We start from the raw sequence: 24,842 nt of genomic DNA, 5'->3' as shown, positions 1-24,842 counted from the left end.
GAACAGAACACTAACAATATTTTTTGTTTACATCAGTTTTGGGGATATAGATGGTGGCAGTCAACTGATATGTAGCATTCCCCAAAATCAATATTAGGTTGAAAGATGACAGTTCGGTTGTGAGTTTCGGACGTGGTATTTGATGCGTCAGTGAATCTAGTTGTTCAGCATAGAACATTGTGAAAAGGAGAAACATTGACACAGTGTGGTGTGATAATTTCACAATGTAATAGTGTCTGAATATCTAGGATGTGCGTGTGTAACAATATATAGTACAATATAGGGTCTTCTTCAGAGAATGTGTAATGTGTTGTGCTGTTAGCTACAAATTGTGTGACAGTGAAGTGTTTTATGTGTGAAACAGGTGCTACAGTTGTGAATATGGAAGAAAAAGTAGCATTTTCATTACTGATGTGCCATATTTTAAGCCGTCAAAGGTGAACAGTAATTGCAAGAACATAAGATGTGGTTCTGTACATACAGAATTTCACACAATGTGACACTTACATAGTTGAAGTGTGGATATTGTGCTGGTGTTATAAGTAGTTCATAGCATTTCCTTCCTATAATCTTTGTTAAAATGATGCACAAAACTCGGGCCAGCTGAACTTAGTGATACCGAATGTCAACTTTGCCCCATAATGTATTGTTGTTGTGACTTCATAAATGATCAAACAGAAAGATAATAGAACACTGACAGTATATCTTGAATTTAGAAATGTGTGTTCTGGTTACAGGCTGATAAGTTATGTAACCTGAAGTCTAGATTAGGTGAAAAAGTGACAGTTTGGTTGTAAGTTAACAAAACCAACAAATACATATAGAAAATGTTAGATTTGATGGCATACTGATCTACAGCATAGCCGTAGGCCCCGGTTAGGTTGAAAGATTACACTTTCGTGTGATGTAACGAGAGTTATACTCTAAGCAGGTAATCAACCAACTGAACTATAAGGTGTAGAAAGTAGCTCTTCTTACTTCCTCTGATGGTCAAGAATCCATTCAGGTGTGTGTGTTTCCTCTAGGTATATCACCGTGATCCAGTATGAAAGCTCTTGCTCTGGCAAACTTGAATTGGGTTGTGAAGGATGTGGTATTCATAATGATAATAGAGAGAATGGAGTTTTGCTTGAAATTTTAGATCTGATACAGGAGAGGATCATTCAAAATGAGTATCAATAGGGTGTGTGAGGAGTGGTAACTGCTGCAGTGCAGGTTAACTCGCAGCCAATTGAAAGAAGTGGGATTTTTTTCGTCTCAAGAATGTTGTCTAAGCTCCAGCAGTGTTTTTTGTGTTGTGAGAGCAATTAATAATGTGCTTTAGTGAGTACTTGAGCCTCTCTGTCAGGCCTGGGGTTGTGATGTGAACCTTATGCTTTTACTTTAACAAGGAGGGATCGAGGACCGAGTGCATTTTTTCTTGTCATCGAGTGGAATGTAAGAAGTGTCAGATTAATGTAATTGTATGATTAACAAATAGGCTTTCTTATGCCATTGGTGATTAGGTCTTGAAAGACATGCTGTCGTGTAAGTTTATGCAGTAACAGGTTCATTCATTTTCACTTAGGGTATCTCAGAGAGCTTGCAGTGCTGTGCTCAGTAATGTAGTGGACAGTGCAGTTAGTGATATGATGTGGTGAACGATATCCCCACCTTGTTGAAATATGTCGAGAAGCCTGTGAGTCGGCAGTGTTAAAACTGGGGAAAAGTGAAGTTATGTTGCATAATGTACAGAAAAATTGTTCAGTAGTTAATGTGGTGTGTTTTGTGTGTTTCATATGTGTAACATACCACTAAATAGACAAAAAACATATTTTTCGTATATGGTATAGTAGAGATGAGTGCTGTTACCAATCTGAGTGCAACCTTCAAAAAACCAGTTGCCTTGAGTTGATGGAAGTGGTAAATAGTGCAGTGCCAAGATTTTTAAGAGGTGCATTTTGAAGAAGGAATTAGGTAGATGTGCATACTCATTCACGTGTGTCTGTTGTTACATAAATAGGATTTAGTACTGAGATGAGTAAACTGTGGTTCTACCTGTGATTTTGATTATGACATCCTCAGTGTATCCCATTTAGTTCAAAATGTGTGTCACTATTTGCCGTGTAGTACACACAGGGGCATTTAATTTTATCTGTTCTTAGACCTGATTTGAGGAGATATTTGTGATGTTAACCACAATTTTCTTCACATATATGCAGTGCATGATGGAACTGGGTAGATACACTGCAGACTGTCTGCTAGTAGCTGAAAGTCACGTATGCCAGTGAGGTTATTAGACTTGAAGCTCCTTGCTAGTGGTGGCTGAATTTTGTAGGTGGTTACAGGATGCAGAAACAGCGCACAGTATATATTCCAAGTTGTGAGTTTGTTAAACGTGTGTTAATTTTGTGGATATAAAGCAGTAACTTTAATTCATTTTAAATACACTAATCTAATGAGATGGAAATTTAATTTATGATCTTTCAGAATAGAGTAACAGAATTCAGAGTGAATAGTGATTAAACGGAGACTTCCAACATTGTGATGGTAAGTTCACTGAAATTGAGAGCTTCAATGTTTTGAGAAGGTTGTATAAGAGACAGTGACTTTACTACCACTCATAACATGCAATAAGTGGATGAAACACATATAAATAATGTGTTTAAAACAGTGGGCAGAACAATCAGTAGTGCGTGTCAGATTTTTTATAGTGTTGTGAATAAATAGGCCAAAAGGCTAACAGCAGTTGACTGGGTTAGAAGCAAAGTTATGATCATTTTTTATGATACATGTTCAGTAGAAACAGTATTGTGGAATTCCAGTGTTGAGGAACAATGCCAGTGAAACAATGTGGGCATCACCTGACATGTTTGACTTGCTAGTCTTGCAATAGTGACTATCTTGATTGTTTATAAAATATAGTCGGGGGGGGGGGGGGAGGGGGGAATGACAGAGGCTGTATGTGTGTGTGTCTTAATAAAACAACAAAATGTGTCATACTTATCATGTTGTGATGTGCTGCAAAACCATCTGTGTAAAAATGTCAAAGAAAAACTCTCAAGGTAACTGAGTTGTTTTGCTCTTCATATAACAATACCTTGAATTATTGTAATATGAAACATATTTTTGTAGTGTTATGGAAGTGTGTCACAAAAAGTGTATGTTTACCACAAGCAAGAAACATTGTGAATGAAATGTGGGACGATCGAAAATTTTTAGTGCACAATATAATTTGAGTTAATGTTAGCTGGATGCAAATATATTGAAAGGGCACAACTTTTCAGTTTCACCCACTGCAGATTGAGCTGCAGGTCATTATTTGTGGACATAATTTCATTCTATTTCGGAAGTTTCACAAGTTAGCTATGGATGACGGAAAAACTGTGTTGTTTTATTTTTTGATGCACATCCCTCAGTGATCTTAGAGTGTCCTTATTGCCCCAGTGATTATATTTATTAACTTTTCATTTCTTGTGGAGTTTGGATTGGGTATTGAATGGCATGGAGAGTGTCATCTGCTCAGATGTTAGAGGATGCTTTCATAGATGCTGGCTATGGAGTCGCAAGCCATTGCCAGCCAGAATTTTCTTTCATGAATATCAAATCAGAAATGTGGACTCAAAGGTGTGCACACTTTTACTTAATGAAAGTGGACTGATCTGGGGAACTGCTATGTTACACACTTGGATGCTGATTCTGGAGATAAGACTGTTGAGTTTAGTATGTGCTTTGCTAATTTTTCTGTTTACGAGGGTACTGAATGTTTAATACTTAGTTCAGTTTACACACTTATCCATTCCTCTTTAGGAAATATTGCTTGAAAATGAGACTATAGTTTTTTTAATTGCTTGCTCGGGAAAATTGAGTAGAAATGACTTGAAACCTAGTGCCTTAGTTTTATACCAAGTGCATGCTTTGCAGCCAGGCTTTCTAATGACTGATTGAATTTGATATTACATGCGTGTGAAGTGTAGTAGTAAGTTGAGATCTTGCGTTTGATTTCCTTTGAACAGACAGGCACGAATATATGGCGAGCATTTCGAAATTCCATTGTGTCTAGTGGCATCATTGTTGCTGGCTGTACATACATAGTGGACAGAGTGGGCTTGATCTGAATTCAGTTGAGGCTAACAAGTGTAATCTCTATTTGTATCCCTCAGCATGTGACTTGATTAACTGTTTTGTTCGTCTTTCTCTTGGAGGGGAAATACTTCCCTATGCTGTGTGTTTATTTCATATAGACTAATACGAGGTATATGCATGAGAAAGAAATTGCTCTATTAGAAACTATGTCAAAGTAATGATATTTTCACGGTTTGAGTAATGGTCTGAATGAACCACCAAATTTGGGGATAGTGTGCATGAATATTCCATGTGGCCACATTCCTGTTTTGCTATTCCTTTCTGCTTCAAACTCTTGGGACATTTTGAGGACATACCTACAGTATACTATGGAACTGAGTAGATAGACCATAGATAGATAGATAGATAGATAGATAGTTATTAGCTGATAGTCACATGTGCCAGTGAGAGGTTGTTAGACATGTAACTACTCCTAGTGGCTATTGAATGTCGTAGTAGTGACAGTATGCAGAGATAGCACAGTGTTTGCTGGAACTCTGTGTTGCGCAGCAATAAATACCGAAGTGAGAAATAAGAGGTGGAACTGTATAATCTTCACACATGACCGCAAACTGATCAGTACTAATAAAACTGATAATACTTGGCTTCCTTCGTCCTCTGCCACCAGGTGTTTTTAGTTTTGTGAGCTGTGTTAAGTGTGTTTTTATTTTGTGGACTACATAAAGCTGTAACTTTAAATCATTTTAAATACCCTAACCACCTGTGCTATGGAACATTCATTTAAGATCTGTCAGAGAAGAGTTACAAAAGGCAGATTGCACTGTGATTAAATGGAAAATTTAAACATTGTGATGGTGAGTTCATCGAAATAGTCAGCTTCAATGTTTTCAACAGGTTTTGTAAGAAACACTTGCTTTACTTTCACTCGTAATGCTCCTGAAGTGAGTGCTATGCAGAGAAATGACATGCCTTGGTACACTGGCATAACAGTTACTGCTGTGAAGTGAATTTCAGTTATCGCCACTTTTACAGGAGCAAGTTCAGTAGAAACAGTGTTGTGGGACTCACCTATTGAGGAACAGTGCCAGTGAAACAGCATGAACATCACATGGTGTATTTGACTAGTCAGTCTCACAATAAATATCTCCATGAAATATCTTGAGCATTTACAGAATATAATTGTTTGTGTGGGGGGAAGAGGTTGGGAATGTATTCCATTAAAAACAAAATATATCAACCTCATCATGTTCCAACAAACTGTGAAACCACCTGTATTAAAATGTCAAAGAAACCACCTAATGTGATGTGATTTGGTTTGCTCTTCATGTGACAGGATATTGGCTGGTTGTAATAGGAAACACATTTTTTAGTGTCGTGGAAGTGTGTGAAAAAATTTCGCTTTTACCACAGGCAAGAAAACATTGTGAATGAAATGTGGATGCCTCATATGTTTCAGTACACAATATGAGTAAATGTTAGCTTGATGCAAAGGTACTGCCTCCTACTCTATGATGGACACAAATTTAATGTGTTGTGTATCACAGTCAGTCAGTGTTGTGATTTATTAAGTGGATTTCATGTGGTTAGAGGCTGAGACAGTTAATATGTATTTGAGATAAGGCTTTAAGAATTGAGCAGAACATATAGTAGCATCTGCTACATACATTTGACGACCACTTGTCAGAAGAATGAGTGTTTTTGCACAGAGTTTGATGTATTGAAGATGTGACAGTCATGTTGTTGGTCATGAGGAGCTGAAGTTGCTGTAATTGTGTTCAGTAATACAGTATGCATTGGCAGACAATGATGAAAATAATTATTGATGTGACACATAGTGGCAATGATGTGCAGTTCTTATAAATTAAGGGCAAGATTTTGTCAGTGAGACGGAGTGATTGGGAAACATTGCTACAGTATTTCAGCTGCAGTGTATCATAACAGATTATTCAAATTGTGATAATTCAGCCTGTCATCAGATACTACAGTGTGAACACGTCCACTCATGTTGACTGCTGTAACTATGCTGCCACTTGCCTTTGGTTACTGTAACATGGTTCTCAAGTCTGATTCCATCTCGATTTCCACTTATTGTGTAATGCCATGTTGCACACTTGCCATGCATGAAAGGACTTGAGGAACCTTTTGGCATATCACTTGTTAATCGTGCAAGGCTTTTCCTAAAAGGCAGATCAGCATATTATTTGTGTAATGGTTATTTCAAAAGCAGTTTTGTTATGCTTGTGGCTGTTGTATTGCACTAGTGTGCACCTTCTTTGCATGTTTCAGGTGTGAGGCTACCTGAGTTGGTAATAAATACTGCTGTTGTTGTCAGCATTCTTATATTACGTCTATATGAGCCAAACAGGGTGGAATTTAAAGAGAATATGAGAATACAGACCAAATTGAGTGTCATTTGAAAAGCATGTAACCTTCCACAGTAGTTTCAACTCTGCACTAAAATATTGTTGCACTGTAAAGTAACAGTGACATTGTAACAAGAAAAATTAATTAAACAGAAGTTTGAAGTGATGAAATAGCTTCACATGTCAGAAAATACTGTAATTGTGTTCAAATATAAGTCCTTGGCATGAAAGGTTTTCGTTGCAAAATATGTGGCTACGAAGAATCACATAACGTCTCAGGTTTGGAATTACCGGTACATAGCAGAAAGAAAATAAAGTAACTTGCTGTCATGATAAAGGCTATTTAGGCCATAACTTTTTTTCTGTGCTCGGCAAAATCAACAGACTTATTCTTGACCTCGAAGAAGAAGAATGAAAAATGGTAAATTGCAGACCTCATGATGAGAGATGGCTGTGACAGGTTTTAACTTTCAGGAAAATTGCTACAGCCCATGCATCACATCATTTTCATTGTAAGAATCAATTAATGAAGAGATGCTGATTTGAGCATTATGTGAAAAATTTAGGTTCATTGGAGCACTTTTTAAGAAGAGGAATTTGATTACAAAAAGTTGTAGAAGTGAGGTGTCCTTGAAGTTTGTAAATCACTGTTTTTTCATATGCCCTGTATTTGTGTAAGGAATAGATGTAGTCTCTTTGATATTTTCTCCTCCTTTATTGCACTGCAGTTTGTTATACTTATTGATGCACTCAATGTTAGAAAGTAGTTAATATTGATGTGAATTCATTTCCAGCATGAAAAACATAGCCTACTATGAACCTGTTCACCTTACCTAAGGGAGGAAATGACATCAAGGTAAATAAATGACGTGTAAATATACCTACAATGCCTTGAATGGACAACGTCATAGAATTCTGCAATGTGCAAGTTTACAGGGGGGGGGGGTCAGGAAATTGTGCAAGGGGAAGCAGTGAATGAAATTATTGTATATTGTCCCTCAGGAGTCGGAAAGTAACCCTAAGCCTACTGCAGATAAAAATCATGAATGTAGTATAACAAATTGAATAGCAGACCATGAAGACGATTAAATGTGGAAGGAGTTTGTTTTCATTGGTAGAATAATAGAATGGAATCGGTTAAGAACTTGACCATGATCATTATTGCTGCACCTTTTTTATTTCACTATAGGGAAACACAAAACCGGAAAAAAGTAAGTTTTTCCATATATACAGACACTGATTGTTTGTCTTGATTGCATCATCACACACTGTAAGCTACACATTTGGATTCCACTGTTTGAAGGGTCATTACTGTTGGTGGTTGTTAGTGGCAAATTGTCTGTGTTGTGCTTTTCGCAAAGATCTGAAGCATTGTAATGCATTTATTTCAACAGTTGTAATCTCTGAGCTCCATATGTCATTTAAATACTCCAATAATGTGGATGCAATGACTGAATTCCAGCACTGTGTAAAATCTTCCATTGATACTTGGTAACGGGGGGAAAATTGGGAATGGAGGTTAAGTTTGGATGCTTCTGAATAAGCTATAAAAATACTCAATGTAATGTGGGTCCCAAATCCATTTAGTAATAAATGCTAGTTGGTAGTAATAAATAAAACATAACTGCCTATCAGAAAGCCTCTACAGTGGAATTAGTGTAGTGCTATTTTTCTCTTGCGTATTTGATGTAGTTGGTCGTATCTAGCAGTAGCTATGGCATCAGCATGCGCATTAGCCACATGCAGGTTTTGTCTGGTGGGAAAGGAACTGATTCAGACCTCTGGGGATGCCTCCATATCCGCATCACTTTTGTGACTGCATTCAGAAAACATTGAGTGAATCGTGTATAAAAAGTTATGAAGTACGAGGCTGATGTAAACCACACTATTAATTTGGAAATAGAAGACATGAAATTTGAAATGCTCCAAGTGCCAAAATCATGAACTTGAGGATAGTAAGTTTTAAGTATACTGTTTAATTACTGGTCATAATTTAATTATGAATACGTTATATTTGAAAATAAGCATAGTATGTATCTAGTTTCCAAAGGAAATTACAAACATTGTATTGTAGTAGTACGGAAAACTTACTGAAAGTGGAAATGCAATAAAAAGCCGTAATTGCCATATTCATTGCTCATGAAAAGATAGTAAAAGTTCATTCTGCTATTGTAAAACTTTGTGGTCATTATATGAGATACTGAAATATTTCAGTCAGATCGTTCTTCTTTTCCTCACAGCTGTGGCTTGTAACGTCTAGAGTAGATAGCTGCCTTTTCTTGATGTCCTGTACTTGTACACCATTTCTCAAAATAGGAATTCCTTTCCGGGCCTCAGTTTCATTTAAACTCTCCTCGTCCTAATGAGCCTTATGTTTGTCCAACTTAAGAAGTCAAATGTTTTCATGTTTCTGACGATAAATGGCTTTATTTGTCTTGATTACTGTATATGTCCTTTCAATCTTCTGACAACGTACTGAATACTGCGCCTACCTCTGACCTCGCCGAAGCTGCACTTAGTGAATTTTTCGTAAGTACACTACGAAATGGTTTCTACTTTGTACAAATTGAGCAGATTTGTAATAATAGGACACCTGGACAATGCTCTCCATTCAATTGACTTAAATATTCCGGATCTGTTGAAAGCGGATATTATTTTACATTTTGGAAATGAAAAAATCCGTTATATTCTTTCACTTTATCGTTTATCAGCAGATTATATTTTTCACAACTCAGAAAATGTACCTATGTTGCGAGAAATTGTAATAGAAGCTTCTATGTTTGGAAGAAAGTTTCGTAATTCAGAAAGGAAACCTTGGAATGAATTATGTGTATTAGCAATGAGTGATATGGAGCCTTTCAATTTCTTTAACTGTGTTTTCAAAATAAGTGTGCAGTATTGTTGTATTAAGATCAATAATTCATACTTGAAGAATTCAAGATGGAGAATAAATATTTGTGAGCGGTGTGTAAATGAAATGCTTTCTGTACGACCCAGAGATCTAATTTATAAAATGTTTTGTGTCGACAACATATCACTAGTTGTTAATCCTTTGGAAGTTGTGGAAGGTGTATTTGCACCACCCATTGTAACTAAATATAATTATTGGTGCTCATTTTGTGCAGACACCCCACTATTTCGTAGTGTATGTTGTGGAGGTTGTCTAGGTGCAGTTTCCGATTCTGATGGAGATGATGAATTAATGTTTGATAATTTGTTTGCAGAATTCTGAAAACGGAACACATAGTGGAATTCATAACCTTGATGTGGATGATGCTGGAAGCCGAAGCGAAGAAACCATCCCTGAAGCTCTTCACATACCTGGTAACGAGTATCCTATCATCACTGGGAGAAGACGATGGAGCTTTGTTAACGTGCTAGAATATAACCATGGACTTCCTACTCATGTTCCCATGGTTTACAGGATTTATTAAATTATGTGAGGTCTCTATCAGGTGGTACTACAGTGTCGTCACAGAAAGACCGGGAGATGCTGACATCTTGCATAGCAAACTTACTGAGTTCTCAAAGAGATATCCTGGAGAAATTCTCTTCTGGAGAGAAGACGGAGACCACTTCCACGTCATTCATGACTGTGTCCATTCCTCGAGGAGATGCAGATGTTGGTTCCGAAATGATGCATTTATTTCCTCCAGAATTAAGAAGCTCCACAGATGGAAAAGAGCAATTGCAGCAATGTCATATATTGACTGGCTCAATGTACTGTTACACCTCTATGTGCAAAAGGGGTATGGCCGCAGACAAATTTGGATTAGAGGAGCCATTAAAAGACTACCTTATCCAGCTGAAATTGTATAATGGGAAAGTTGCCTCTCAGGATACCAAACAATACTGGAAGGGGAAAGTAGTCGATCTGATGGTGACAGCGAACAGAGGCATGCAAATAATGCACCATGTAAACAGTCTCATTCGAGACGCAAATAGATCATTACAGGATAAGGGTGCAACCCGACAATCGCGCGCCAGGTCCTTTCTGTACTAATTCAGTACAATTGTATACCACCTGAGAACATTACAAATGTGCTTCCAATTGATCATGGTTACTTCATGAATTTTATTGATCCTAAATTTAAAAGATTTTTTGATATGGGATTAGAGTTATACAAGAAAACCATTAACAATTTAGATCTTAGGGAAATTGAATCACTTTTATGTTCTGGATCACAGGATAGTATATTTTATGCTACCTCTAACAGCGTATGGGAATGTTGTTATACTTTGGGCGATTCTTTAACCTGGTTAAACAAAATTCTATTATTCCAATGTGAAGATGACAATGATAAAGTTACAGAATTTTTGTTAAATTTAGTTTCATGGTTCAATAAGAATGGATTGTATTACTGGAGTAATGATAATTATGTACAGTCAAAAAAGTTAAACACTTTGTGTATTGTGGGTCCTCCAGATAGTGGTAAAAATTGGTTCTTTGATTGCTTTGTATCTTTCGCTCTTAATGTTGGTCATATAGGTAGATGTAATAACAAAACAAATCAATTCGCAATGCAAGATGCTGTTAATAGAAGATTAATTGTTGGCAATGAAATTAGTATTGAAGAAGGAGCCTTAGAAGATTTTAAAAAAGTGTGCGAGGGAATTTCTTGTAACATTAGAGTGAAGTATAAAGGCGATGCAATTTTAAGGAGGACACCACTTTTATTAATTTCAAACCGTCAACCTGTAGTTTGCAGCCACCCTGATTTTAAGGATATTCGTGTGAAAACCGTAAGGTGGCATAGATTTGAAAAATGCAACAAAAAAGCCTTATCCCTTAGCTTTTTTCAGCTTATTACAAATGTATAATGTGGAATATTAAATGAAAACCAATTGTAATTTTGAAATAGATATATTTTCAATAACTTGTTTACAAAGGTAAATAAAATATTACATTATACAAAATAAATATTACACTTGTTTTATTTCATATTGACCCTTGTACACTGACGATTTCTCATTCCTTTCTACATTAGACATATATATATAATATCAGAAACTGGAACATTTGGTACATTTGCGTGAGGATAATGAGTTTCTAAACCATCAGAGTATACAGAACATTCAGCTGTCACTTCAAATAACATTTGAGTATCTGTATACTTTGTAACATCATTGTTCAAACTACTCGTACTTAAAGCATATGTAGGATTTGTGCCTACATGAAGACTCGCCTGAACATTGGTATCATGAAGTCTAATATACCCAGCAGAAGCAATAACAGCTTTTTCTATTAAGTTTTATATCCAGATGAATCAGTGTTTGTTACTGGAGAAATAGCTCCTACTAATTGTTCATGAATTTGTGCTGGTCCAAATGGTGTTGTAGAAAAATTATCACATGTTACGAATGGAGTGGAGTGCTTATCATCATTGATTGTGTACCGTTGAGGTACACCCTGAGCAGTAGATGTTATTGGGAAAATATCAATATTAGCTGGTTTTGGGATTTTAAGAAAACCTAAAGTAGGTTTGTATTCGTAATTAAGAATAATACTGCCAGTACAAGCATCTGCATCTACGTCGGAAACACATGATTGTACACATTTCCAACCCCAATTGTGTAGACCTTTTTCTTTTGTACTTGTTACACACGCATAATAGTATTTTAAGTTAATGGGTTGCCCAAATTGATGTGCAGGAACTGTAGTTAAAAAGTTGCCCTCATCATTTTTATACCCATACCATGATTTCCAAATAGGCGAAAAATCACGTTTATGGTCTATACTAGTTGTTTCCATAGGAGCTGAGTTACCAAATGCAGTAGGCTTTACGTTAACACCAGGTATTTTTAAATTAATACCCACACTAGTAATATATTTTCATTTTGATTTAAAGTTGCAAGTTCTGTTTTACTGGAATTGGTAGGAAAAGCAATGCTAGGATTTCGGGCAATTACTTTTGTTGAACAGTGAACAATTCTACCACCATTTGGCAATAAATCGAATTCAGACGGAGTCATGTACAAAAAAGGTCTATCAACAGGAATTTCAGCCTAACATACCCCTTTATATAGTGCATGGCGCAAATGGCCATGACCGATTACGCGCGATTTCTTTCTGTCGCCAACCTTTTGCTGGTGTGGGTGCTGTCCCAGGTAGCCGGCTTGAAAAGCCAACTATCTCAGCACCACAGCCACAGGCGCCATGGCGACCTTGGGACCTGGGGGGGGGGGGGGGGGGGGGGTCGAGTGGTATGGTCAATGAATCGACGTACATGTGCGGCCACACGTGCTGTCCATGCATGGTGAGAAAGTTCAAGAAGTTGGATGCAATATTTCCAAGCCATTGAAAGGTGCAGTAACAGTGAGAGGTCTGTTATATACATTACTGAGCCTAATGTACACTTGCTACACTCTCTCCTAATTTTTGGGGCAATACGAATAAGGTTCCTGGGGTAGGAGTGCTATTATTTTGAGTACTGGCTGTGAAAATGGGTCTGCACCAAACTTATTGTTAATATTTAAGTCTGGGATGAAATATTGTGATTATTCTTATTATAACATCAAAAGTTAATACACCATCTGCCTTTTCTTTTCAGAATGATGAATTAGTTTAAAGGATTTCATGAAAATGTAATCTGTTTTGTGAAGCTGTGTAAAAAGAACGATAGTCTCTTACTGAAACCAATAAGGAAAGATTTGGAACATTGAAAATTGATACTACCCTTTCCGTACATGAGCAATCAGTTTTTTTTTGCATTTCCTTCTTACTTAAATCTTAATTAAATGCAATCAATCTAATTTGCACAACAGCGAAGTGTCATTTACAAAAGTGGAGTGTTACAGTCGCATTAGATGGTGCACTTGAAATGTAAAAGAACAGTTTCCTATTATAAGGTCAAATACGCCTGTCACTATGGTCACAATCATATATCTGAAGAGGAGTGACTGTTGACACAATGACAGAATGGTTGATTGTCAATGTACAGGCTAACAGCACTATTGGCAGCTAGAGTAACAATGTAGGTAGCAGTGACATTTCATGGGACGCTGGCAGTAGGTATTACAGATGTGTGACATTTTACACCCTAATATTTTTAAGGTGCATAGTAGCAGGAGTGAGCATCTTCCGTCTTGTTTGTGGTCACTTGCTACACCTCACCAATTACACCATTAAACAGTGCCATGTGGTACAAGTGCTATCTCATTGCCACTCAAGAACGGCACCAGAATTAAGTAGCTCACCTTATCCAGAGTGAACGTAAGTAGTTAGTCTCTTGTCTTTGTCGAACTAAATGAGGTTTCTCTAGAACTGACCCCCCCCCCCCCCCCCCCCCGACACACACACACACACACACACACACACACACACACACACACACACACACATTATTTAAGTGACAGTCTTTAGATAAGTAGACAAAGTTGTGCATTAATTAATCACAGTGACATTGAAATACTTCAGTCAGGATTTCTTAAATTTATTATAGCAGTAAGGAAGAATTTAAATTCCAGTTACTGGACAAGAAGAGGATACAAAACTGTTTCTGTTACAAATTATTCTACTAGGCTGCACAATGTCATCTTTTCATAAGATAGATAAATGTTTCTGCTTAGTCGGCTGTGCAAGCTTTGCATGTAAGTGACATTTCAAATATTTCATTAACTTTTCTTTATTCTCCTCCTCCTCCTCCTCCTCCTCCTCCTCCTCCTCCTCCTCCTCCCTCTTCTTCTTATTTTTCTTTTTCTTCTCTCCTTCAGCTTATGATATTTTCTCTAATACTGTGTAGACAGACAGTAAAATATGAACTAATTAAACGTTTTCTTTACACAGGAGATGTCATAAAGTAAAGATGCAGTAGAGGAGCCTCTTAGCTGTGGTTGTCACACTCATAATTGAAGTGATTACAGTGGTTAGTACCATAATTGAGTGTACATTGACTTTCAACAGTGCTACTAAGATAGTGCTTGGTGATCATTCCCACTAAGGAACTTTTATAACTGCTACAGAAAGGAAAATAACAAACACTGAAATATGTCTTGCACGTGACAAAAAAATTCTTTGAAGCGCTGCTTACATAAATGGTCTCCAATCAAGCAAGGAAGATAGAAGACTTCAAAAATATTGTTTGAACTTCAAGAGTTCAATAATGTTTTGCAACAGTTTCTCACTGCACTGTAATTGATAGCATACAGCTATTATGCTAAGTATGTGTGCCTGTTGTGGGCTGCATCTCGATTCTTTAATTGCTGATGTGATGTTGTTTCTAACATACTTCTTGTATGCAACAAATGAAACCTCTAATTTTACACATTTACAATGAAAAATTGTCATTATTGATTTATACTGGTGCTACTCACTAATGTGAATATTGTTTATATATGCCCTTAAATAATTTGCTGACTTTGATTAAATTATAATGTTGCATTGTAATCAGTGATGTAATAAGAAAGTGGTTTTGGAAGTTATTTACCCGTTTCATGGACCAATTTTTTTGTAGCTACTCATCAGGGTTAATGTTTTTTTTGTATCAAATGAGAATTGGGGTCAGATGACTATGTATACTTCTTAATAATTTTATTTTTGTGATTGAGGAACAAAAAGTATGGTGGTATGTATATGCCCCATGGATCTTGTGATCTGTTATTTTGTTGGTAAGTGTTTCCTCTGCCATAGAAACGAAGCAGTTTTCCCAACTTCACAAGTGACAACAGCAAAGAGCACATAAAGAACAGAAACTGATTATTGCATCCACAGAAGATTAGCAAAACTACTAATTTGGTGGTAACTATAGTTCCCAAGCCACTTCGAGAAACTACTTTGGTGGTAAGCATACTGCCCAAGAACCTTTAAAACTTGGGGGAAGTATACTTACCACAGTCCTGAAAGCTATAGTTTACAACAAAGAGAATCTGCAACTGGTGCAGTGGACTACCACTGTCAGAAGGATACAGAACTGGTACAACATATTCCCAGTAAGACTGTAGCTGCACAGAGTGGCCGCACGCTTCGAGGTGCCACGTCACGGATTACGCCGCCCCTCCCACTGGAGGTTCGATTGGTTGGCTTGAAAGGGGAGGGGGGGGAGGGGAGAAGGGACCAAACTGCTGCAAGGTCATTGGTCCCTTGTTCCTGGTAAAATAATTACACAAGGGAAAGAAGAAAAGAAATGAGACATACAGCACAATAACAGGAGAAAGGAAGAACCAGAAGAATGACAGTACAACCTACACTACTATGGACAAAACAGGGAAACGAAATCATAGAGAGAAGCAAGAAACAGGTAGAAGTGGTAAAAACAAGAGAGCAGATGACATTCGCCAGGCAACCATGAGAATAAAAAGGAAAAGCCAGTCACTGTGTGACACATTAAAACATCCAGCCTAAAAGCATTAGAGTGCAGAACACAGGGGCAAAGGAGAAGCGCTAAAACTTATATAGAATGATAAAACTCACCATCACGTATAAAAGGTAAAACTAAATTAGCCGATGAGGCGTTGTCAGCTGAAATTAATGGCAACGAGTCCGTTAACTGAAGAGTCTATTGCAGGGAGCCAAAGGAGGACAGCTCACCAAGATATGGACCACTGTCAGCTGGGTGCCGAACTGACACTTAGGTGGGTCATCATGGTGCAGGAGGTAGCCGTGTGTCACCCAAGCATGGCCGATGCGGAACTGGCAGAGAACACAGAGTCCTTGCATGGAGGACTGCTACACATTCGTAGTCTCCTTAATGGCACTCATTTTCTTGTGCGTGTAGCGGTTAGGCCATTTTGTCTCCCAAAGCCACAAAACCTTGTGGTGTAGTACTGAACGCAGGTCAGTTGCAGAGAAGCCAATCTCCATTAGCAGTTTCTGCATGGCCTGTTTGGCCAGCCTGTAGGCAAGTTCGTTGTCTGCGATTCCGATATGACCTGGGGTTCAAATACCACTGAACGACTTGACCATTCCAGGGCATAGATGGACTCCTGGATGGTTGCTAACAAAGGATGACAAAGGTAGACTTGTCTATAGCTTGTAGGCTGCTCAAGGAGTCAGTACACAGAAGAAACAATTCCCCAGGACATGAACGGATGTCCTCAAGAGCACGAGATATAGCCACAAGCTTGGCCATGAAAACACAGCAGCCATCAGGTAAGGAACACTGATCAATATGTCCTCCACGGACAATTGCAAAGCCGATGTGAGCATCAGCCATTGAGCCATCTGTAAACAACTTCATGGCCTCAGTACATGCCAAGAATCGAGGGGAAGTGGCAGCGGAGAACCGCAGGGGTAACTGGGTCCTTAAGGCCATGTGAAAGGTTCGGGCAGAGCTGTGGCCGAGGTGTATGTGATTGGACCTCAAGTATAGGTGGTAAAGGCAAGGGCTCCAGTTCCGAAAGAAGGGATCAGACATGAACTGCAATTGGAAGCCCTGACCTGCGCTGCCAATGCGGGAGATGAACCGCCGTGGGTGGGGAAAAGGATACAGTGATTCGGATGCGCAGGAGAATTACGAACATGTGCAACATAACTGGCCAACAGTTGTGCATGCGTAATCTGCAATAGAGGGACTCCGGTCTCCAAAAGACGCTTGTCACTGGAATTGTCCTAAAAGCTCCTGTCACTAGGTGAACTCCACAGTGGTGCACTGGGTCGAGCAAACACAATGCTGAGGGTGCCGCCGAACCATAAACCAGACTCCCATAGTCAAGGCGGGATTCAACAAGGGCTCTGTAGAGCTGCAGCAGCATAGAGCGATCTGCAGCCCAGTTGGTGTTGCTCAGACAGCAGAGGGCACTGAGGTGCTGCCAGCACGTCTACTTAAGCTGATGAAGGTGAGAAAGCCAAGTCAATTGGGCATCGAAAACCAGTCCTAAGAATCGATATGTCTCCACTACAGTCAGTGGATCGTCATTAAGGTAAAGTTCTGGTTCTTTATGAACGGTATGATGCCTACAGAAGTGCATAACACATGACTTTTGCGGCCGAAAACTTGAAACCGTGTGCTAGAGCCCACGACTGCATCTTGTGGATGGCTCCCTGTAGGCTCAGCAGCACCAGTACTGGTGGAGCAGTATGAAATGCAGAAGTCTTCTGCATACAGAGTAGGTGAGACAGATGGCCCTACAGCTGCTGCTGGACCATTAATGGCCACTAAAAGTAGAGAGACACTCAATACAGAGCCCTGTGGGACCCCATTCTCCTGGATACGGGGGAGGGAAAATTCGGGAGCGGGCCTCGGAGACCCCACTTGTATAATGGGGCAAGGACATGATGTTGCCAGGTAGTGTCATACGCATTTCGTAAATCAAAAAAGATGGCAACCAGGTGTTGGCGTGTGGAAAAGGCTGTTCGGATGGCAGACTCAAGGGAAAAAAGATTATCAGTGGTAGAGCGACCCTGGCGGAAGCTGCCCTGGCATGGAGCCAGTAGGCCACATGACCCAAGCCAGCTGCCAACACACCATATGTTACAGCAGCTTACAAAGAACGTTGGTGAGGCTGATGGGCTGATAGCTATCCACATCAAGCGGGTTTTTACTGGATTTGAGCACTGGAATGATGGTGCTCTCCCACCATTGCGATGGAAAGACACCATCGCACCAGATCCGGTTGAAGATGACGAGATGTCACTTGTAGTCAGAGGAGAGATGTTTAATCATCTGATCTGGCCCTGGAGTTGTGTCAGGTTAATGTACAAGGGCACGTAGGAGCTCCCACTCTGCAAATGTAGTGTTATAGGATTCACTGTGGCATGTAGTAAACGAGAGGACTTTCCCTTCCAGCCGACATTTGAGAGTGAGAAAGGCTGGGGGCTAATTCTCGGATGCAGAGGCTTGAGCATAGTGCTCAGCAATTGCGTTTGCGTCAGTAGGTAACATGCAATTTATGTTAACACCGGGAACGCCTGTTGGGATCTGGTACCTGGAAACACGTTTGATCTTTGCCCAGACTTGGGAAGGTGATGTCTGGCACCCAATGGTCGAGATGTATCCCTCCCAACACTCCTGCTTCTGTCATTTGATAAGTTGGCGAACATGGGCACAGAGCCGTTTAAAGGCTATGAGGTGGCCCAGGGAAGGATGCCACTGTAGAACTCACCGACACTCCTTAATTGCTTCAGTAAATTCCGGCAACCACCAAGGGACTGCTTTTAGCCGGGGGCACCCTAAAGAGCGAGGGATCATGTTTTCTGCCACAGAAACGATTGTTGTTGTCACCTACTCAACCATTACATCGATGTTACTGTGTGGGGGAGATTCAACAGTGACAGTAGAGGTGAAAGTTTCCCAGTCTGCCTTGTTTAAAGCCCATCTGGGCAGGCGTCTGCGGGCCTGACGCTGGGGCTGTGACAGGAACATGGGGAAGTGGTCACTACCAAACAGGTCATCTTGCACTCTTCAGTGGATAGATGGGAGAAGTCCTGGGCTACAAATTGATAAATCAATGGCCAAGTAGCTACCATGGGTCATACTGAAATGTGTGACGGCCCCAGTATTTAGGAGGCAGAGGTCAAGTTGTGACAGTAAATTTTCTACCTTCCTACCTCAGCCAGTAAGCATGCCGCCTCCCCACAAGGGGTTATGCGTGTTAAAATCTCCCAATAGTAGGCAAGGTTTAGGGAGTTGATCAATCAGTGCAGTTAATACATTCAGGATACTGCACCATCTGGAAGAAGATATACATTGCAGACATTTATTTCCTATGTCGTCCGTATTCTGACAGCCACAGCTTCAAGAGGGATTTGAAGGGGCACAGGATCAAAACAGAGTGAGTTTAGGACATAAACGCAAACTCCACCTGACACTCGATTATAGTCGCTACGGTTCCTGTAATATCCCTTATAGCTGTCGAGGGCAGGGGTCCACATTGCAGAGAACCAGATTTCCTGGCCAGCAATGGAGGAAGCAGGTGTAAAGCTTAACAGTTGCCATAGCTCAGTCAGGCAGTGCTTACATGTAGTGTTGTGGACATGTTGGGAATGTGGATCTCACGGGGAGCGTGCAAGGGATAAGTCCCTGCAGACGCACTGTCCTCTGTGCCCGCGGTGGCTCAGATGGATAGAGTGTCTGCCATGTAAGCAGGAGATCCCGGGTTCGAGTTCCGGTCGGGGCACACATTTTCAACATGTCCCCAATGAAGTGTATCAACGCCTGCTTGCAGCTAGGGTGTCCATTTAATTATCATTTCATTTCTAGCAAAGCTGCATGGTCATTGACGGTAACTGTTCTTTCGGGAACAGATACTACTGTCATATATAGTTTAAGACTTAACACTTCTCTGGCTCAGAAGTGGGGACTGATATCCCTAATGGTTGGGTGGGGAGGGGGTGTTGCTCCCAAAGTAGGTGGTGCAGGAGCAGCAGGGAGGGAAGTGCCCCCCCCCCCCCCCCTCCACCAAGGGGGCAGGTGTAGTCTTCTGGTTCTGAGAGGTGACAGGAATGCGACGAACCGATGGGTGACAAATGTTCTTGTAGCAGCGGTGTAAGAGGAGGTCATAGCCACAGGATGTAAGTGCTTAAATTTCCTCTTAGCCTCAGTGTAGGTAAGTCAGTCCAGCGTCTTATATTCCATGATTTTCCTCTCTTTCTGTAAAATCCTGCAGTCTGGTGACCAAGGTGAATGGTGCTCTCTTCAGTTGACACAGATGGGAGACGGGGCACATGGAGTATTGGGATGTGATGGACGTCCACAATCTCGACATGTGACACTGGAAGTGCAGCAGGAAGACATATGGCCAAACTTCCAGCAGTTAAAGCACTGCATTGGGAGAGGGTTATATGGCTTTACATCACAGCGGTAGACATCACCTTGATCATCTCAGGCAATGTGTCACCTTCGAAGGCCAAGATGAAGGCACTGGTGGCGGCAACCTGTTTATCCCTCGCACCCTGATGGAGACACCGGACGAAATGACCACCTCGCCGCTCTAAATTGGCATGCAGCTTGTTGTCAGACTGCAAAAGAAGTTCCCTGTGGAATATAATACCCTGGACCATATTTAAGCTCTTATAGGGTGTGATGGTAACAGAAATTTCCCCTAACTTGTAACAAGTGAGTAATGCCCGTAACTGGGCAGAGGATGCTGTTTTTATCAAGACTGATCCAGAGCACATTTTGGACAAGCTGTCCACCTCCCCAAACTTGTCCTCCAAATGCTCCACAAGAAAACTGAGGCTTCATGGACATGAAAGATTCCTCATCAACTCTTGTGCATACGAGGTACTGGGGCCAACAAGCATCACTGCCAACCTTAGCCTCACTTTCCTCCCATGGTGTGGCCAGGGAGGGGAATGATTTGAGGTCATATTTCTTAGCATTGAAGTTAGACTTTGCCCGCGTATAGACTGCTGGTGGTGTGCCACCAGTAAGAGATGACGTACTATGCTTCATGGCGTGTCATCCGCCCAGATGCCACCCACTCTGACCAGGGGCCCTCCCCACAGGCGCCACCCAGCCTCAGCAAGAGCCACCTGGGAGGTTGGCCACTGCCGGGAGTCCTAATGCCCCAGGGAGATGGGCCTATGCTCCATGGCATATGTGGGGAGTTAACGGCGCAGGCATCTGCAGAGCAATTCCTGTGTTGTCAGGGTGCTACAACCAACATGGTGGCACCACTACAACTCACTGGCTACCATACTGTATATGAGTTGCAAAGAATTCCACGGTCCTCATTGGCGCAGCAAATGACACTGCTTATTGGGTGGAGGAAAATGCACCCAGGAAGGTGTCCTTGCCCAAGAGATGGAGGATGAGTTGGACTGCAGTGCTACAACAAGGAAGTGGGCTAAAGATCTCAATGTACGATGGACACAATGCCCATGTAAGGTACCCTTTCCTAATTGGCTCACTCTTTGGGAAGATTTTGAATAATGAAAGTCAAACCCTACTGTGGACCATCACATAAAGGCTGAAAGGTGTGAGACTGCTTTTAGCTGCCTCTTACGACAGGCAGGAATACCTCGGGCCTATTCAAACACCCAGGCCCACAGGGGGTGGAGGTTCGAGTCCTCCCTTGGGTATGGGTGTGTGTGTTGTTCTTATCTAGGGACTGATGACCTTAGCAGTTTGGTCCCTTAGGAATTCACACACATTTGAACATTTTTCAGCACTGTAAAGAAATATAATTAGTGCTAAGTATATCCCCCACAGTGACTGGGTTAACACTTACATTGACCTGTAATGGTATTCTGAAGAACTTTACAACATAATTTTCAGTGTTTCAACCAGTTTTTTTTTCAGTATGGCCATAAAGTGCCATCCTTTTAAATGTTTGTGGATTCCGATAGAACCTTTGTACAATAGAACCACATGAATGACAACTTTAATGATGTAACTACGAAGAAAACTGCCATGGAACATGAGAAACAAGTTCATTGGTCCATAGCAAATGGCTGTATCCTTAGAGTTTGTATCTCCAGGAAAACATGATAGCAGTCTAAACAACACAGTAATGTCATAAGCTATTTCCTCTAAAGAATAGGAGACAGCACCACTGTACCCAGAAGAATCATTTCCCACTTTTGCTAGCCCCAGCCCACCCTCACTGTCAGCTTCCTCAGATATTAGCATTCAGGAATCCAGCTTGTGTAGATAATGTTGCCCACTACCAGGATCTTGTTCACAACCTTGGATGACGTAATTGCGTCCACCATGATATAGTGTGAGAACAGTGCAATAGATGAGTCATCTTGTTGTTGATTACCACTGTTGGCCTCACCACTTACCATTAGCCTTGCTGCACCATAGATACCAAGTAAAAAATGTTACACCCTTCTCAACCTAGAAATGCTCATGCCAAGAGAGCTGAAGCATAAATGTCAGCCATGACAAGCTATTCCATTTAATGACCAGGGTAACTTACAGAAAGAGTGTGTGGTGTTGAAATCAGGTCACGGTTGGACAACTATGCAGTAAATGTAATGTGCAACCTGCTCCCCATCTTCCTGATACTCTTTAATTATTGTAAAGTGGTGCTTGACCATATCTGGGTTAGCTTTCAGGGGCTAATGCCTCTTGACGATCGATCTGGTTGATGCCTATCTGCAGCTCTTAGATGAAGCTTAATAGTAGTATGATGATAAAAACTACTTTCATTATACACTTTCAAGTGTCCAGCAAAGTTGATTGTTCCATATTTATGCACAATATTTCAGCAACTGACCCAGTCATTTTCTTCAGGTGCTGTGAGCTGTCTGGGCTCCAATGGGAAGATAACTATTGCTGGTGTCCTGCTAGTATTTCTAGCAGAGTTCAATCCCTGGTGCCCACTATGTCATTTGATGCTAATTTGTTTTTTAGAAACCAAATAGTTGTTCCATGAAACACATTCTCACAAGACCTCCACAACTGGTTGGGACTGAGAAAGAAAAAGGAAAGCCAAGACTTGCCTGTCTGCCTTATGACATCCCAATCTCCAGAAAGATTGGTAGAATCATACAGAAATAGTTAGTCGTTTGTGTAGATTTCTTAAAGTTTCATATAAAAGTTCATACAAAGCAGTGAGGCTTATTAATGAGAATAGAATACAGTATTTTAAGAGTAAGTTCAAAAGAAGCGATTATATTAGAGATGTTTACGTCAAGTTCAATTTATTCAGTTGTGAATTTTTTGTCAGTATTTGAAAGTAGCTCTTTTAAAAAGTTATACATAAAATACATTAAAAGAATTAAGCCATGGATAACAAAGGCAATTCTCATGTAAGAGGAAGAGGGAAATTTATATCAGAGAGGGAAAGATACTATATTACTGTAAGGAATGTAAGTTGATGACAAAGGAGACTTTCTCCTATAGTTTGGTCCTATGGAACATCACATACAGAATAAAATAAAAATGTCCAGAAGTATGCTCGTCCTGACAGAAGTAAATAATGCCGATAATAAGATTAAAACTGTATGGGATATTATGAAATGGGAGGCAGAACAGCTAGTCAGTGTACAACATACCATAACAAACTAAATGACAGTGTTGTGACTGACAATTCATAAGTTGTGAGTGACTGTAACACTCACTTTCTAAATGTAACAGCAAAAATAGGATTAAGTGGTTCACTTGAAGAAGTAATAGAATATACCGGGTGATCAAAAAGTCAGTATACATTTGAAAACTTAATAAACCACAGAATAATGTAGATAGAGAGGTAAAAATTGACACACAGGCTTGGAATGACATGGGGCTTTATTAGAACAAAAAAAACCAAGAAAGTTCAGAAAATGTCCAACAGATGGCGGTGGACAACAAACATCATTGACTGCGCATGACAATCGTGTATAAAAGGAGCTGTAATGAGAGAGAGAATCAGATGCGCCAGCAGTTGCAGCATGTTGACGTTACTTGAAAAGGTGCTTTTAGTAAAGCTGTATTATCAGACTAGGGAATGTGCTAGTTCAGCGTTACGATCCTATCGCCTTAGGAAGGGGATTCCAACGGGTAAAGATCCATTGACAAATGCAGCTGTGGTGAGAATGATTTCGAAGTTTGAAGCCACGGGTTGTTTAGATGATAGACCCCGTAGTGGCTGACCGAGCACAAGGCGTAATGCTGCTGAGACAGTTCAGGAAGAAATAGAGACTGTAGTGGGTTCGTCTATGCACGGGGAAGTCAGCGCTCGTGCAATCGCACGTCGCACCGGCATTCCATACACTACTGTTTGGTCAACACTGAGGTGTACCTTCCAATGCTATCCGTAAAAAATACATTGGCCTCATGACCTGTTACCTGGCGATTTAGTGAAGCAGAGAGCATTTGCAGTGTGGGCGTTTCAAAAGATGGTGGAAGACGACGATTGGTTGAGTAACATGTTGTGGACCAACGAAGCTCATTTCACACTCCAAGGGTCTGTCAACAGCACAACTGCAGAATTTGGGCTACCAAAAATCCTAGAACTGTCTTGGAAACTCCATTGCATGACGAGAAAATCACAGTATGGGTTGGATTTACCACATCTATCATTATTGGACCTTTTTCCTTCGAGGAAATGCGTGATTCTGGTTTTGTAACTGCTACCGTCATGGGTGAGAGGTACGCCGATATTTTACAGAATCGCATCATCCCCAGCCTGGCTGATAAACACCTGCTGGAACGTATGATGTTTATGCAGGATGGCGCTCCACCCCATATCGCTAGACGCGTGAAAGATCTCTTGCACACGTTGTTTGGTGATGATCGTGTGCTCAGCCACCACTTTCGTCATGCTTGGCCTCCCAGGTCCCCATACCTCAGTCCGTGCAATTATTGGCTTTGGGGTTACCTGAAGTCGCATTTGTATCGTGATCAACCAACATCTCTAGGGATGCTGAAAGACAACATCCGACGCCAATGCCTCACCATGACTCCGGACATGCTTTACAGTGCTGTTCACAACATTATTCCTCGACTACAGCTATTGTTGTGGAATGATGGTGGACATATTGAGCATTTACCGTAAAGAACATCATCTTTGCTTTGTCTTACTTTGTTATGCTAATTATTGCTATTC

The 24,842-nt window shown here is 40.5% G+C and overlaps 1 long non-coding RNA gene across 1 annotated transcript in view; it reads left to right on the top strand.

Moving 5' to 3' along the window:
* LOC124721913 overlaps positions 1 to 11,265 on the top strand; it is a 38,564-nt gene extending 27,299 nt beyond the window's left edge. Inside the window, exon 7 of the long non-coding RNA XR_007006408.1 lies at positions 9,653 to 11,265. This is a non-coding gene — a long non-coding RNA (uncharacterized LOC124721913). The remainder of the gene's footprint in view (positions 1 to 9,652) is intronic.
* The last annotated feature ends 13,577 nt before the right edge of the window (positions 11,266 to 24,842 follow it).

The sequence above is a fragment of the Schistocerca piceifrons genome, chromosome X (genome assembly GCF_021461385.2).
Source record: "Schistocerca piceifrons isolate TAMUIC-IGC-003096 chromosome X, iqSchPice1.1, whole genome shotgun sequence".
NCBI classification, from domain to species: domain Eukaryota; kingdom Metazoa; phylum Arthropoda; class Insecta; order Orthoptera; family Acrididae; genus Schistocerca; species Schistocerca piceifrons.
The sequence above is the reverse complement of the archived record's forward strand: the minus strand, read 5'-3'. Positions and strand labels throughout refer to the sequence as shown.